Below are 16,903 nucleotides of genomic sequence, written 5' to 3'. Positions count from 1 at the left end.
CAATTTTCCTAATTTGAATCTATAAACAACATTTTCTTCTGCAACAACAGCCTTTATTTATTTTTTTTTTAATTTTTTTTTCAACGTTTATTTATTTTTGGGACAGAGAGAGACAGAGCATGAACGGGGGAGGGGCAGAGAGAGAGGGAGACACAGAATCGGAAACAGGCTCCAGGCTCTGAGCCATCAGCCCAGAGCCCGACGCGGGGCTCGAACTCACGGACCGCAAGATCGTGACCTGGCTGAAGTCGGACGCTTAACCGACTGCGCCACCCAGGCGCCCCAACAACAGCCTTTAAAACCAAGTATAGAAATAAACCGAGGACTAGGCCTTTGAATCATAAAGTATTACACTACAATTTCAAAAAGGCAATAAAGCATTTCCAGTTACAATCTTATTTTAAAGTTGGGAAAAAATTGATATTCAGCATCATGTTAGTTTTAGGTGTACAATATAATGATATTTGTATATACTGTATTGTGAAATGATCACCATAATAAGTCTAGTTGTATCGGTCATCATATATAGATACAAAATTTGTGTGTGTGTGTGTGATGAGAGCTTTTAAGATCTATTACTCTTATCAAACTTCCAAATATGCAACAGTAGCATTAACTATAGTTACTGTTCTGTACATTTTCTCATAACTGGAACTTCGACCTCTTGACCGCCTTCACTCATTTCCCGCATCCCCAAAACCCTTGCCTCTGGCAACCACTAGTCTGTTTTCTGTATCTGTGAAGTCGGTTTTTTGTATGTTTGCTTGTTTTTAATTCCCACATATAAGTCAGATTGTATGGTATCTGTCTTTGTTTGGCTTATTTCACTTAGCATAATGCCTTGAGATCCAGCCACATTGTTGCAAATGGCAAAATGTCATTCTTTATATGACTGAATACTATTCCATTGTACATGTATACCACATTTTCTTATATTCATCTATCTGCCACATATTCATCTATCTGCCAACCGACACATTGTTTCCGTGTCCTTGCTATTGTGAATAATGCTGCAATAAACGGGGTGGGGGGTGCAGGCATTCTTTGAGATAGTGATTTTGCTTCCTTTGGCTATATACCTAGAAATGAAATTGTATCATATGGTAGTTATATTTTTAATTTTGGGGGGAACCACCATACCGTTTTCCATAGTAGCTGTGCCAGTTTACATTCCCACCAATAGTGCACAAGAGTTCCCTTTTCTCCACATCCTTGCCAACATTTGTTATCTCTTGTCCTTTGATAAGAGCCATTCTGATAGGTATGAGGTAATATCTCATTGTGGTTTTGATTTTCATTTCCCTCATGATTAGTGATAGTGAGCATCTTTTCATGTATCTGTTGGTTTCATGTAACTGTCTATGTTCTTTGGAAAAATGTCTATTCAGATCTGCTGCCCAGATTTTTAAAAATTAATTAATTAATTAATTTAAAAATTTACATCCAAGTTAGTTAGCATATAGTGCAACAATGATTTCAGGAGTAGATTCCTTAATGCCCCTTACCTGTTGAGCCTATCCCCCCTCCTACAACCCCACCAGCAATGCTCTGTTTGTTCTCTATGCTTAAGGGTCTTTTATATTTTGTCCCCCTCCCTGTTTTTATATTATTTTTGTTTCCCTTCCCTTATGTCCATCTGCTTTGTATCTAAAATTCGTCATATGAGTAAAGTCATATGATACTTGTCTTTCTCTGACGGACTAATTTCGCTTAGAATAATACCCTCCAGTTCCATCCACATAGTTGCAAATGGCAAGATTTCATTCTTTTTGATTGCTGAATAATACTCCATTGTGTATGTATGTATATATATACACTATATATATGGTGTGTGTGTGTGTGTGTGTGTGTGTATATGGTGGATGTGTGTGTGTGTGTGTATATATATATATATGGTACATATATATATACACACATATATATGTATATTTGTATATATGTATATGTGTATATATATATGTATATACACACACATATATATAGTACATATATATATATATACACACACACACACCATATATATATACCATATATATATATATACACACCATATATATATGCCATATATATACCATATATATCATATGCCATACATATATATCATATATATGTATATACACGATATATATCATATACCATATATATCCTATATATATATATCATATGTATATATGTATATATCTTCTTTATCCATTCATCTGTCGATGGACATTTGGGCTCTTTCCATACTTTGGCTATTGTCAATAGTGCTGCTATAAATATTCGGGTGCATGTGCCCCTTCGAAACAGTACACCATATCCCTTGGATAAATACCTCCTAGTGCAATTCCTGGGTTATAGGGTAGTTCTATTTTTAATTTTTAGGAACCTCCACACTGTTTTCGAGTGGCTGCATCAGTTTGCATTCCTACCAGCAGTGCAAAAGGGGTCCTCTTTCTCCACATCTTTGCCAACATCTGTTGTTGCCTGAGTTGTTAATGCTAGCCATTCTGACAGGTGTGAGGTGGTATCTCATTGTGGTTTTGATTTGTATTTCCCTGATGATGAGTGATGTGGAGCATTTTTTCATGTGTTGGTTGGCCATCTGGATGTCTTCTTTGCAGAAGTGTCTATTCTTGTCTTCTGTCCATTTCTTCACTGGATTATTTGTTTTGTGGATGTTGAGCTCAATAAGTTCTTTATATTTTTTGGATACTAACCTTTTATCTGATATGTCATTTGCAAATATCTTCTCCAATTCTGTCAGTTGCCTTTTAGTTTTTCTGATTGTTTCCTTCACTGTGCAGAAGCTTTTTATTTTGATGAGGTGCCAATAGTTCATTTTTGCTTTTGTTTCCCTTGCCTCTGGAGGTATGTTGAGTAAGAAGTTGCTGCGGCCAAGGTCGAAGAGGTTTTTGCCTGCTTTCTCCTCCAGGATTTTGATGGCTTCCTGTCTTACATTGAGGTCTTTCATCCATTTTGAGTTTATTTTTGTGTATGGTGTAAGAAAGCGGTCCAGGTTCATTCTTCTGCATGTCACTGTCCAGTTTTCCCAGCACCACTTGCTGAAGAGACTGTCTTTATTCCATTGGATATTCTTTCCTGCTTTGCCAAAGATTAGTTGCCCATACGTTTGTGGGTTCATTTCTGGGTTCTCTATTCTGTTCCATTGATCTGAGTGTCTGTTTTTGTGCCAGTACCATACTGTCTTGATGATTATAGCTTTGTAGTATAGCTTGAAGTCTGGGATTGTGATGCCTCCAGCTTTGGTTTTCTTTTTCAAGATTGCTTTGGCTATTTGGGGTCTTTTCTGGTTCCATACAAATTTTAGGATTGTTTGTTCTAGCTCTGTGAATCTTCTGCCCAGTTTTAATCAGATTTTTTTGCTATTTCAATCACAGTCTTGAGAGAGAAAACAATTTTTCAACACTGTTAATAAAATAAGATAAAAACTGTTTATGATTTTACTTTAATTTCAGCCTTTAAAATATATTTTTCTGAAACTAATATTACATTGTATGTTAACTAACTGGAATTTTTAAAAAATTGGAAGAAAAAAATGATACATACATAAATATATATATTGGTATTATAGTGTACAAATAGATGCTACATTAGTGTAAATCTATAATTTATGTATTAAATATACATCATGTTTATTGATTGGGGGTATATGATGAAAAAAATTGGAAACTAGTGGTGTGGTACTTTTGTAAAGTTTTTGTTCGTGTTATATTAATGTCATATTAGTTCAGGTGTACAATATAGTGATTCAACACTTCCATACATTACCCAGTGCTCATCACAAGTGCGCTTGTTAATCTCCACCACCTATTTCACCCATCCCCCCCCACACACACACCTCTTCTCTGGTAGCCATCAGTTTGTTCTCTATAGTTAAGATTATGTTTCTTGGTTTGCCTCTCTGTCCTCCCCCCCTTTGTTCATTGCTTTGTTTCTTAAATCCCCCATATGAGTGAAATCATATGGTACTTGTCTTTCTTGATTTATTTCATTTGGCATAATATTCTCTAGCTCCATTCTTGTCACTGCAAATGACAAGATTTCATTCTTTCTCATGGCTAAGTAATATTCCACTATATATATATATATATATATATATATATATATATATATATCATATCTTCTTTATCCATTCACCAATAGATGGATATTTGGGCCATTTCCATGATTTCACTGTTGTAGATAATGCTGCTATAAACATTGGTGTATATGTATCCCTTTGAATTAGTATTTTTGTACTCTTTGGGTAAATACCTTGTAGTGCGATTGCTGGATCATAGGGTAGTTCTATTTTTAACTTTATGAGGAACTTGCAATCTGTTTTCCACAATGGTTGCACCAGTTTGCATTCCTACCAACAGTGCAAAAGAGTGTGGTACACTCTTATTGGTTACCTCCCTAGCATCTATTCCTTTTCTCCCACCAAAATTCAGGGTCCAGTTTTCTTTGGAGAATGCTCCCACCCCATTCTGTGGCAGCCATACGTGCTGTGTGAGACTGATTCCACCCTAACTCCAGAGTGGACCCTGTTTGGCTTACATTAGTCAGAGAATCCTACCCCCTGCTTTGGGCATTGTGATTGGCTTAGGATAAGAACCAATTGTGATTGGCTTAGGGATAGGGATCAGTCTTGGCCTCACAAAGATACAAGGAAATACTTAACAAGGGCCTTTGATCAGGAAGCTTCCTTGATCTTCTGGGCATTACCAAAGGAGATAGCTCGTCTTTGTCTGGAGCATGAAGATATGAGGTCTGGCCTGGCATTGCCACAGTCAGTTCTGTAGCCTGCAGATGATGCCAACATACCAAAGGGCAAGGGTAGAAAGAACCACACAGACAAGGACTCAGAACCCTGAAGACAACATGAACTTCTGGATCAATCCATGCCTGAAGTTTTCCTTACCTTTGTTTTGTTTTTTTTTTTTGCAGTTATATGAGCCAAGAAATTCCTTTTATTGTGTTTGTATGTTATATTACTCAAAACATGAAAGGGCCCTGCCAAAACATTTAGAGAGTAGTAAATTTAGCTGAATTATGGGACAGAGGCATCCAAAGTGTTCTGGAATATCACTAATGGTGGGGGGGTGCAATGCTCGTTAAATTAAGACTTGTTGGGGCACCTGGGTGGCTCGGTCGGTTAAGCGTCTGACTTCGGCTCAGGTCATGATCTCACGGTCCATGGGTTTGAGCCCCGCGTCGGGCTCTGTGCTGACCGCTCAGAGCCTGGAGCCTGTTTCGGATTCTGTGTCTCCCTCTCTCTGTGACTCTCCCCCGTTCATGCTCTGTCTCTCTCTGTCTCAAAAATAAATAAACGTTAAAAAAAATTAAAAAAAAAATTAAGACTTGTTCGTAAAGTTTATTCTCAAGCATAGGTAGCCCGCACTTCAGAACCAAAGCTGGATTAATGGGAAGGTCCCCATTCTTCGGGCACCTCATCTACCCAATTTCAGCAAAAGTTCACCTTGGTAAAAGTTGACATCTGATGTTTTCTGCCTCCTCTTTTGAACTGTACGATGCTCTCAGTTTCTTTCTCCTCGTTTCATACTAAGGGGTAAATGAATCATGCGTGTAGTGGATTCTTCCTCCCATGGTGTAGATTGCAAGGGATTAGAAACTCACTCTGATTGTTTAGAGAGCCTGGGAAATGAAGACTGGAATTTGCATGTACACTTGGCTCGCAGCCACAAGATGGCAGGAAGAGACCAGTAAACACAGGCAAAGACCTGGCTCTTCCCAGCTCTGCAGAGGGCAGCCTGGAGACGCTTGCTCCACTTTGAGGAAAACACAACCTGCCAACTCAACTGAATTTCTTTTAAATTTTCTGTAAAACAGTGAGAGGTGCTGAGGAAAACAAGTGGAGGCTGTGAAGTTTGATAGTGAAGGTAGCCAGTATGGAGGGATGTGTGTTTCTGCTCTTCCTCTCTCACTCTGCCTCTCTTTCTCCCTGTGCAAAATAGGGGATCTGGCTGTGACCTCCCTCACTGTGATAAAGCAGGTAAAGAATAAGATGTGCGAAGTGCCCTGAGAGCCACAGAGGAAAGATGTATTTCTAGAAAGATGGGCATCAGACTACTACCATGTGTGTCTGACCCTCCTGGAACCTTCTGGGCGCACATAATGTGCCCTGGTACAGGGTGACTGTAGACTATGGACAGTCTCTAAATGTGTCTCCCATTCTGACATGATTCTCTACTTAAGTAAGACAGTGACACCAGCGGAGTTATGGACACTTGCCAGAAAGAGGTGCCAGAGGCAGAGGGAAAGATACTTTCTTCTTGGGGGGGATTCTAGGAAGGATGAATTTGGAGCCAGGGGCTGTGGTAAGGTCCAGCCCTGTTCTCACCAAGCCTGGTTCTTGGCCTCAACTCTCCTACCTGGAAATAAAGGACTGCCTACCGCGTAAGCCCCTCACAGGGCTCAGCGGAGATGGCAAGAAATGTTAATTCTGATCTGAATCGAGTTTGTATATAAGCATGTGGGGCAGTTAAGAGACGGCCTCTTCCTGGTCCTTTGTGCTGAATTTCACCATGTTCTGTCAACTTGGAGTCTAGGTACCTCATCCCATCAGCCGTGGTAGGAGGACACTGTCTGTGGTCAGCTGGTCAGCCAGTTTTGATTTCTTTCTGCTTCTGCAGAGTCACCCCTTCCTATTTCGTAAATATCATTGTAATTTCTTGGCATCTTAAGCTGGGAAATGAACAACAGTACTGGGGTCACTGTGTATTTTCACTTTAGTTAACAAATGCTTCTTGAGACTTTACTAAAGCTCTTTCTGTTCCCACCCCAACCCTCTGAGCGTGTCATACGTGGTGGCTGGTGGGAGAGAATGAGAATGAACTGTGGAAGCCTCGGGAGTGATGAAGATGAAGGCACTTGAGGAGGAGGGAGCCTGCTCGGGCCTTGGCGAGTAGGTTCTCCCAAGGGATCTGTCCTCTCCAAGTACAGTGGCAGCAGCCTCAGGCCGACTCTTGGGGAAACTGGAAAACCTGGCCTAAGAACAAGCCATTCTTCGCAGGGAGTGTTTTCACCAGGCGAAAATCTGGAGGCTGGAACGAAAGGAGCTTGAGGCAGAGAATTAAAGTGAAGACAATTACAACTGTGGAACTGGCAGGCATTGGTGGGGCTGTGCTCTGGGAGCACTGGGGGGTTGCGAGCACATGCAGAGCTCAGCTGCTGACCCGCCTGAGAGGCCTGCTGGGCCGCCGAATGCACTCAGGGGCTCCCTGATGGTGGCCGTTTGCACGGATCTAAGGGACCATGACAGCTGGCAGCAGCAAGAGTGGGGAGCCCACAGCAAGCCGGTTCATGACAATCCACAGCAACACCCACGGAGAGAGCGATGTCAAACAGCACTGCACGGATGCTTCCAGCAAGGATGGCAGTGGCAAGGGGTTTCTACACCAGACCAGGAGTACTAGGCCAGCGCTCGGCTCAGGACGCAGAGTAGACCAACCCCCCTAGTTCACGCTGGGTTCGTGCAGGCAAATAATGGTGCAAATACGAATGAAGGCCTCCACTGGCAAGCCCCGGTTTCAAGATTATTCTGAAAAATTACCCTTTCGGGAGAAAAATGTTCCAGAATTGGGTCTCATCCCTGAAGTGATTCATTTACTTTTCAGCAACCATTCCATTTTTTAGAGAAATGCAAGACTAGAATGGGAGTGGTGGTGGTTATAAAACCCAGAATAAATGTTAGGGGCTTTTGTATGTAGCTCATCTCTTTTTAAAAAGGGATATTTTTTCCCCAAGCTGAATCTTTCCTATGACAGCAGTTACAGGCCAACTAAGGCAGGAGTTTAAAGACATCAAGCCCATCATCCACTTGTGCAGAACCCCCTTGCTGATGAGAAAGTGTTGACATCTTTCCTTCGCCTAATCCCCAAAGAACAGGAAGCCAGGGATCCCTGAATGGGGCTATAGGGCCATCAGTCAGGTACAAAATATCTATTGTATCTTTTGCCCACCTTTCTATAAACAAGGGCTTCCTTTTAGCGTCAAAAGGAACTCAGGCATCTCCCATGATCGTGGCTCTACTTTATTATCCATTAATTGAGAATAATTCATAATGACAAGTATTCGTGACAGTGCTTAAATACCATTTGAAAATCGTAACACATGGACGTGTGAGAAAGTGTTTTTCAGCCTCAGGCAATGGTTAGAAGATATGGCAGAACCATCGCAGCGGCTCCAGGAAACGCAGGAGGGGAAAAAAGCTAAGACATATCCTAACCCTTAAGAAGTGTATCATCTAGTTTTAAAAATGGGCCTACACGGGGCTTGACTTTACAGAGTTGGATTAGCATAGCACTTGGAGACTGAGAGCTTTGGGACAAGTCAGGGATTTACTTGGCACTTGACACAGCACCTTTCACCCACAGAGTCCCTCCGGAAGTGTTGCTGAATACCTGGCGATTATGGAGGGGGATGCGGAGGGGAGGGGTCACCTGTGGCCAGAAACTGTCCCAGGACCCCAGCTCCTCCACACGTGAGAGAAGTAGGTGGCTGTCTAGAGGCTCAGCCCCTGGGACCTTCCCTCAGAACCTCTCCCAAGTCTCAGCTGGTTTGAGACATGAGAACTTTGTAGCAGAAAGAGTCTGAAGTCAGCCTGGCTCTATTCCAGTCTCGTTTTGGTGCTTCGAAAAGTAGAGTCCACCTTTCTACCTAGAAACTAGTCTTCTCCCCCTGGACACCTTAGAGGGAAATGGTAAAGAAAACAAATCAAAAAAAAAAAAAAAAAAAAAAAAACAAATCAGCAGCCTGACCCTCCACGACCAGCCTAAGGTCAGACCTTTTGGTGGGGGTGGGGGTGGGGGTGGCAAGTCTGTTTTGCACCCCCCTGCCCCCGAGGGAGAGGTCCGGAAGTCCAAAGACTTCTTTTTCAGAGGGCAAAGGGTTGTCATGTGAGAGCAGGAGAGCACCCTGGCTAAGCACAGGAGAACTAGGTTGAGCAAAGTAAAATTTTGTGTTTTGCACTTGAGTTAGGGACATGGACCTGGTGACTGTGGGCAGGAAATGTAATCGGGGCATATTCATAATAAGTCATGGGTCCCCAGGAAGTTTGGCAGAACTCAGAGCTGGACCCAGATAAAGAAAATTAGACCTTCCTAAACAGCACCTCTAAAACACACTGACAAAAACTAGCAGAAAGCAGGTTGCCTTATACTAAACACCAATTCAGCAGAAATAACGGATCTCCCAGAGCGGTCGACTTTCTATGGTTAAAAGCCAAATGAGTCTGGTAACTGTATTACGATTCATTTCTGTTCTCCTTTGCATTCAGGGACACTTGGCATTCTTTATCATGGCCACAATACCATTAGGTACCCGTGAAAGGCTTCAGTAAAAAAAATGTAATTTTGTATAGCTCTGATGATCTACTGGTTCAGTGAAAGGTCAGAGCTTGCAACCAATGGCACCCTGGACGGACAGGGACTGTGATTTAAATATCGACCGTCTCTGCGCTCAGTGATATCACAAGTATGGGAAGATTCTAAACATCAGTCCTCCTTTTCTCCCTCTTGCCCTTCCTTCCTTGCTTCCTTCTATGTTTATTGAACATCTGCGATGTGCTGGAGATACAAAGACAAATTAGACACAATCCCTGGCCTCAAATCCCTGGCCTCACTGAGTTTCCAGGCTGGTGGGGAAATAACGAAGATGGCTCTTGCTAAAAAAGAACTAAATCCGGTGGTTAGAAATAGGTAAGCCATGAAGACATAACAAATATCCCTGAACATGTAAAGAAGGGAAAACACAACAGCTCTGTGGCATTTTATCTGAATATTAATGATATGGGCCAGAGTTTCGTTTATAAAAGGATGCAAACAGAAGGTGTTAGATAAATGCTTTTTGAAGAAATTAATTAGCCCAGTCACAGATGCTAGCACCAAGTGCCTCGGAGATTGTCTAGGCTAGCCTTTTCATTTTATAGAAGGAGACAGTGAGACATGGGAAGGTCAAATGGCCTGGGTGAGCTGAGAATGGAGCAGGGGACAGCAGCCATGTCCCCTGGGCCTTGTGCTTTTTCTCCTATATTGCTCCTGGTCTGAGCATTCAACATCCAGTTTTTTCTTTTTTCTTTCCTTTCCTTTCCTTTCCTTTCCTTCTACTTTATTTCCTTTCGTTTCATCATACTTTACCCACTTTACTGAGGTATGACTGATACTCAAAAAGCTGTATATATTTAAGGTATACAACCTGATGAGTTTGGAGATAAGTATGTGCTCTCCCAGACCATCACCACCATCAAGGCCATAAACTTATTCATCATCACCTCTAAAAGTTTATTTCTGCCCCATTTCTTTTTTTCTTTCTTTTCATTACTTTTTTTTTTCTTTTTTTAATGTTTATTTATTTTTGAGACAGAGACAGAGCGTGAGCAGGGGAGGGGCAGAGAGAGAGAGGGAGACACAGAATCTGAAACAGGCTCCAGGCTCCGAGGGGTCAGCACAGAGCCCATCGTGGGGCTCGAACTCGTGAACTGCGAGATCATGACCTGAGGTGAAGTCAGACACTCAACTGACTGAGCCACCCAGGAGCCCCTTTTTTTTCTTTTGTGGTAAGAGTACTTAACATAAGATCTCCCCTCTTAGCTAAATTTTAAGTATGTAACACAGAATTGTTAACTACAGGTCCTATGTTGGCAGAGATCCCCAGAATTTATTCATCTTATATAACTGAAACTCCACACCCTTTGACACCTCCTCACAACACATGATTTTTTTTTAAAGGGATTAAAACACAGTCTTTGTATTCAAGTAGCTCAGAGTCTGGGAGGGAAGATCCCCCTGCAAAAGGACTAAGGCTGAGCTGAAGGAGAAGGAAGTGGGGTTCCGGGCAATAAACAAAACAGAATAAACTAGTTTTAAAAGAGTGTTTAAGAAGAATCCTTTATAACAAGAGAAATGTGGTTCAGCTGGGTGAGTGCAGTGTGACCTGTAAAGTTCCCTTCAGGTGGTGGAGTCTGTGAGGTGTGTGTGAGGTCAGAACCGGGGCCTGGGGTGGACTCTAAGCAACATACTTCTGACCCAGCCATCTGTCTTCCAGATGCTGATGAGGGGAAGCAGAGGTCAGGGATGGAGACTGTGTAGGAACGTGGAGAGTGTGTGTCTTTGTAAGTCCGCCAGACCTGGCTTCTGGTCCCACTTTTGTCACGGCCTCTGCTGGGAAACTTCTAGCTTGTGGCTTTCATTTTCCTCATTTATGAAATGGAGAGAACATCATCCCCTTTCGGGGGCTATTGTGACTTTATGATGATTAAATACACAGAGAAGTTCTAGTATCAGCACTGCTTCTTAGCAGATGCTCAGTAAATCTCAATTAAATCTAAATCATCACTAAAAGAAACTAACAAAATTAAATGGTTCGACAATTTTAATTGCTAGTGAGAATGTGGACAAAGAGCGCACACATCCGGTGCTGGTGAGAGTGCAAACGGTACAACCACTTCAGAGAACAGTCCAGCGTTCAGTGAAGCGGGAGATGCCTATGACCCAGAAACTCCTCTATCAAGTATAGACTGAAGTCATGCACGCATGCCTAGGAACGCCAGAACAACAATGTTCTCAACTGCGCTGAAATGGAAACAACCCAATTAGCCATCAACATTTGAATAGAGACACTAACTATATATAGATTATACATAGATGGAGAGCTATTCATACAACTGACTATTTGGCAGCAAAAAATGAATGAAGCAGAGCAGCCCATAGCAATATGGGTGAACCTCACATTATCCAGAGAGGAAGTGAGACCCAAAAGAAGACGTAGAGATCACATATGCAGTGTGATCCCATTCATATAAAGGTAAAAAAAAATTAAAAAAAAGAGGCAAAACTAAAGGAGAGTGTAGGGGCGCCTGGGTGGCTCAGTCGGTTAAGCATCCAACTTTGGCCTGGGTTATGATCTCACAGTTCATAGGTTCGAGCCCCGTGTTGAGCTCTGTGCTGACAGTTCAGAGCCTGGAGCCTGCTTTGGATTCTATGTCCCCTTCTCCTTCTGACCTTCCCCCGCTCATGTTCTGCCTCTCTCTCTCAAAAATACAATAAATATTAAAACATTTTAATTAAAAAAAAAAACAAAGGAGAGTGTTTAGGGCTGCAAACAAGGTGGAAAGCTATAAAGAAAAGCAAAGAAATTACCACAAGTTTAGGAGTGATGACTTTTAGGGAGATAGGGGAGGGCTTTGATGGGAAAGGGCACTTTAGGGGTTTTAGGGTGCTGGTAATCTTCTATTTCTTTTTTTAAATATATTTTTTAAATGTTTATTTATTTTGGAGAGAGAGAGGGAGACAGAGGACCGGAAGCAGGCTCTGTGCTGTCAGTACAAGGCCTGATTCAGGGCTCAAACCCATGAACTGCAAGATCATGACCTGAGCCAAAGTCGGATACTTAACCCACGGAGCCACCCAGGCACCCTTTCTTTTTTTTTTTTTTTTTTTTTTTTTTATTTATTTTTTTTTATTTTTTTTTTCAGGCACCCTTTCTATTTCTTGACCTGAGTGTTAGTTATATGATGTTCTCCTAACAGCCATTCATTAAACTGTACTGTCATATAAAGTGTAAACTCTTCTCTGACTTTCTGTAAACATGTTATATTTCTCAATAGAGAACTGAAAAAAAGAAAGTATATGTTGAAAAAGAAGATAGGCGTAGCATCCTCATAGATATAGGACAAGTACAAAACATAGATGCCTTTTAAAATATTTTAAGTGCCTTTGTTTCCTATTGGATAAGTTGAAAGATTCAAGGTTAATAAACTTTTTTTTTTCTTTTTAGTATCTGAGAGAATGAAAGCATTAGGCGGGACCACATTAAGGACTTCTAGAAGGGATTTTCCAAGCATTCTCATCCTCTGAGTATTTCTTGAATCCAGAAGTTAAGCAACAATGACGTAAGAATTCTGACCAGCCTGCTTTCAATATTAATATACTACAACTGTGGAAAAGGGGAGGAGGACTAACTTAAAACATACTAGAAACTAGTTTTTATACTTGAGATAGGAATGCAATTCTAATTGTTCACTTGGGGGATCAATTTGTTTGAAAGGAACAACTTATTGGTAATACTGAGTTTATAGGGGGAGGGGCGAAAAGGTCAAAATGACTTCTTTCAGACTGAGCCTCATGGAATTCTTCCACCTGTGGTTTCCCCAGCTCGGCTCTGATTCTCTATTCAGCAGGTGAGGAAAGTTGATTTCACCACTTACCACTGAGCTGTCAGGTCCAGGGGACAGCTGAGAATGGTTTCTGAGGCCACCAACCATCCCCTGGCTGTTGGACTCTCCTCTCTGCTGCCTGTGCACTGGAGAAAGGCCAGCTGTGCAGGCCGTAGTATCTCCCACTTCTAGGCTCCTTGTGGGTCACAGCCCTTCCAGTTGGTTGTCGTGACAACCAATTCACTCTTCAACCACATAGTTTGATAACACAACAAATGAGAAAAAAAGGGGGGGCTTGGCTCAAACCTCATCTTATTGGTGGGCAAGATCCCTACAAACTACAAAGTGAGTTTCACTCTCCATAGTGAATAGGAAAGCCTGACCCAAAGTGACGGGTTTGGTTAGTTCCCTCAACAGGACAGGTACCCTAGGGATTGTGGGTTTTTATGGAATTATTCATTTGGCTTCATTATTTGTTTCCAAAATACAGATTTTATAAAAGTTTAAGAGTAAAAAAAAAAAAAAAAAAAAAAAGAAGCCCTTAACAGTATACATTTGAGAATTAATTGAAGTTGCAAAAGAGCTCTAAATCCCGTGCAAATACGTGTGGTTCAGATGTTATGCTTTCATAAAATGACTCGTGTTTGGAGGCCTGGAGGCTTCTTCCTCACATATGTCTCATTTAGCGATTTTGTCACCTATTTTGTTGGCATCCATAGTCTCTCCAGAAATGAGCACAGGTAACCCCTGAGAGGGTGCAGAAATGTGATTATTAAAGGAACGTGAACTATCTAGAGAGTCAAGCAACAGAATGAAGGTGAGGCCTTTCCAACACGTGGACAAGAGCGGATCGAACCACCAACCAGACTTTCCTCCCTGGTGAGAACCCAGGTGCTCAGGCCAGATGCCCTGAATGCTTCTTGAAGTGGGCAGACTGGACTCAGAAAGTAGGTCCCACTAATGGCACTAGGACCCCTACTCAGGCCACCAAGAAGGGGTCTGCCATGACCTGAATTGAAAGAGAAGTTCCTCTGGCAAAGGATAAACCTTCTTCCAAGACATAAGGCAACCGAGGTAGCTTACCCAGTACTTTCCTATGCCAGGCTTTGCTGTAACATATGCACAGACCTCATACCTTGCTAGTTTGAGGATTTTAAATTGTTTACATCAGACTTGCAAAATTTGTCAAACTCTTATATGTTTCCTCTGCCGTCTTCCTGTTCCACAAATTTACTCCGTTTCCAGCTGTGAATGTAGGAGAGGCAATAATCATGTCTCGTGAGCCTTGAAACACACCCTGTAGGGATTTTAGTATTAGATTATTCTAGAAAACTTTACACACTAGTGGACATGCCAAATTGCACCAGGTAGATGTAAGTCTGAAGAATAACGAATGGTTCCATGTGACCTTGATTTCTTTAAAGTACCACATCAATGTTTTAAAGTAATTTGTATGTAAGATTCCAATTACTAGGCATTTAAAATAGATTTTCCAGCAAGTAGATGTACAAGTTTTCCCCAAATGAGAAATGGAGTGGATGCATCACTTATGACGCCCAATGCAGTCTGCCGCAGGCCTGTCAGCTGGCAGCATTGCATTAATTCTGCCTTCCTGGCTTCCTTTCCTTTAGAAGTGACTTGTTGGGGGGCGCCTGGGTGGCTCAGTCGGTTAAGCATCTGACTTTGGATCAGGTGATCTCGCGGTCTGGTCCGTGAGTTCAAGCCCCGCATTGGACTCTGTGCTGACAGCTTGGAGCCTGGAGCCTGCTTCGGATTCTGTCTCGCTGTCTCTCTCCTTGTGCTCTGTCTCTCTGTTTCTCAAAAATAAATACATGTTAAAAAAAAAATTTAGAAGTGATTTGTTGAATCTTTTAATAGAATTTAGAAACTGTGGTCACAAACTCAATTCTTACTGCTGGCTTTCAAAAGAAGAATTGAGTACTTCCTTCCTTCAACTGGTAAACAATAACCTATAGGGCATTCAGCCTAGCCCTGAGGTCTTCAAGGACCTAAACTCTACTTGGGAAGAAAAAATTAAAAATAAATAAGAAGTCTTTGATTTAAAATCTATTTAGCTTTTGTTTTCTTTTGAACTCTGTTCTTTGCTTATATTTTCAAGCTTCTCTTTTATTTCTTGAAATATATTAAACACACTTATTTTCTGGGTCTGCTTATTGCAATATCCTAAATCTTTTTTTTTTTTTTTTTAATTTTTTTTTTTCAACGTTTATTTATTTTTGGGACAGAGAGAGACAGAGCATGAACGGGGGAGGGGCAGAGAGAGAGGGAGACACAGAATCGGAAACAGGCTCCAGGCTCTGAGCCATCAGCCCAGAGCCCGACGCGGGGCTCGAACTCCCGGACCGCGAGATCGTGACCTGGCTGAAGTCGGACGCTTAGCCGACTGCGCCACCCAGGCGCCCCTCCTAAATCTTTTTGTATCTGATCTTTTTTTGTTTCTATCTGCTCTTACTTATGGAGGCTTGCTTCCTTATTTGTTTTTTTTTTTTTTAATTTTTTATTTTTTTATTTTTGAGACAGAGAGAGACAGAGCATGAGCAGGGGAGGAACAGAGAGAGGGGGAGACACAGAATCTGAAGCAGGCTCCAGGCTCTGAGCCATCAGCCCAGAGCCCGACGCGGGGCTCCAACTCATGGAGTGTGAGATCATGACCTGAGCTGAAGTCGGAGGCTCAACCGACTGAGCCACCCAGGCGCCCCTGTTTTGTTTTCTGATTATAAACTTCTGTTCTTGAAACTTTATCTGTGGGCATTCTTTGGGGCCTAAGTTCAAGATCTCCTCCTCCAGAGAGGATTGTATCTGCTCTTTCCAGTTGTTTGGAGTACCCCAAACTTGAACTGATTAGGTTTTTAAAATTCCATGGTATCAGGAATTTAAATCACAATCTTACGTGCGATCACAGTGTAGTGATGAACTCTCAAGGAAGATTCATATGTCTTTTTGGTTTTACTCCATCCAGCACCAGATCAATACAGGCAAATTTTGGGGGGGTCCTCTTCTGCAGAACAAGTCAATTTCACATTCACCTTTACTTGGCTCTTTGGAATCCCAGTTTTATCAGAGAGGTTCTTTCTTTTTTAATATATAAGTGTTTTATATGAAACATTTTCTCCCAATTTTATTAAGGTATAGTTGACATGTAACATTGTGTAAGTTTAAGTTGTACAGCGTGTGCTCACTTCCGCAGCACATATGCAAAAACTGGAATGATACAGAGAAGATTAGCATAGCCCCTGTGCAAAGAAGACATACAAATTTGTGGAGCATTCCATATTTTTTTAAAAAAAGGTCCACAGCATGATTATTTGATATATGTATATATCGTGCAATGATTAGCACCATTAGGTTAGTTAACACACCCATCACTTCACATAATTACTCGTGTGTGTGTGTGTGTGTGTGTGTGTGTGGTGAGAACATTTAAGATTTACTCTCTTAGTAACTTTCAAGTATAAAATACAGTGTTGTTAAGTATAGTCACCGTGCTGTACATTAGATCCCCAGAACTTATTCATCTTATAACTGAAAGTTTATACCCTTTGACCAACATTTCTCCATTGCTTCACAAAAAACCCCTGGCAACCACCAATCCACTATTTCTAGGAATTCGACTTTTTAGATTCTACATATATGTGAGATACTACACTCCTTCTCTGTATGACTTATTTCGCTTATCATAATGCCCTCAAGTTTCATCCATGTTGTCACAAATGGCAGGACTTC

At 41.6% G+C, this 16,903-nt stretch overlaps 1 non-coding gene across 1 annotated transcript; it reads left to right on the top strand.

The window, feature by feature from the left end:
* The first annotated feature begins 16,351 nt into the window (after window positions 1-16,351).
* On the top strand, window positions 16,352-16,458 carry LOC124529436 (U6 spliceosomal RNA). The gene has a single exon (XR_006966335.1). It is a non-coding gene; the product is annotated as a U6 spliceosomal RNA (small nuclear RNA).
* Window positions 16,459-16,903: the final 445 nt, after the last annotated feature.

The sequence above is a fragment of the Lynx rufus genome, unplaced genomic scaffold, assembly GCF_022079265.1.
Source record: "Lynx rufus isolate CCGP_SWC_20201006 ecotype Redwood Valley unplaced genomic scaffold, mLynRuf1.p SCAF_6, whole genome shotgun sequence".
Taxonomy (NCBI): domain Eukaryota; kingdom Metazoa; phylum Chordata; class Mammalia; order Carnivora; family Felidae; genus Lynx; species Lynx rufus.
This window is presented reverse-complemented; position numbering and strand designations above follow the sequence as displayed.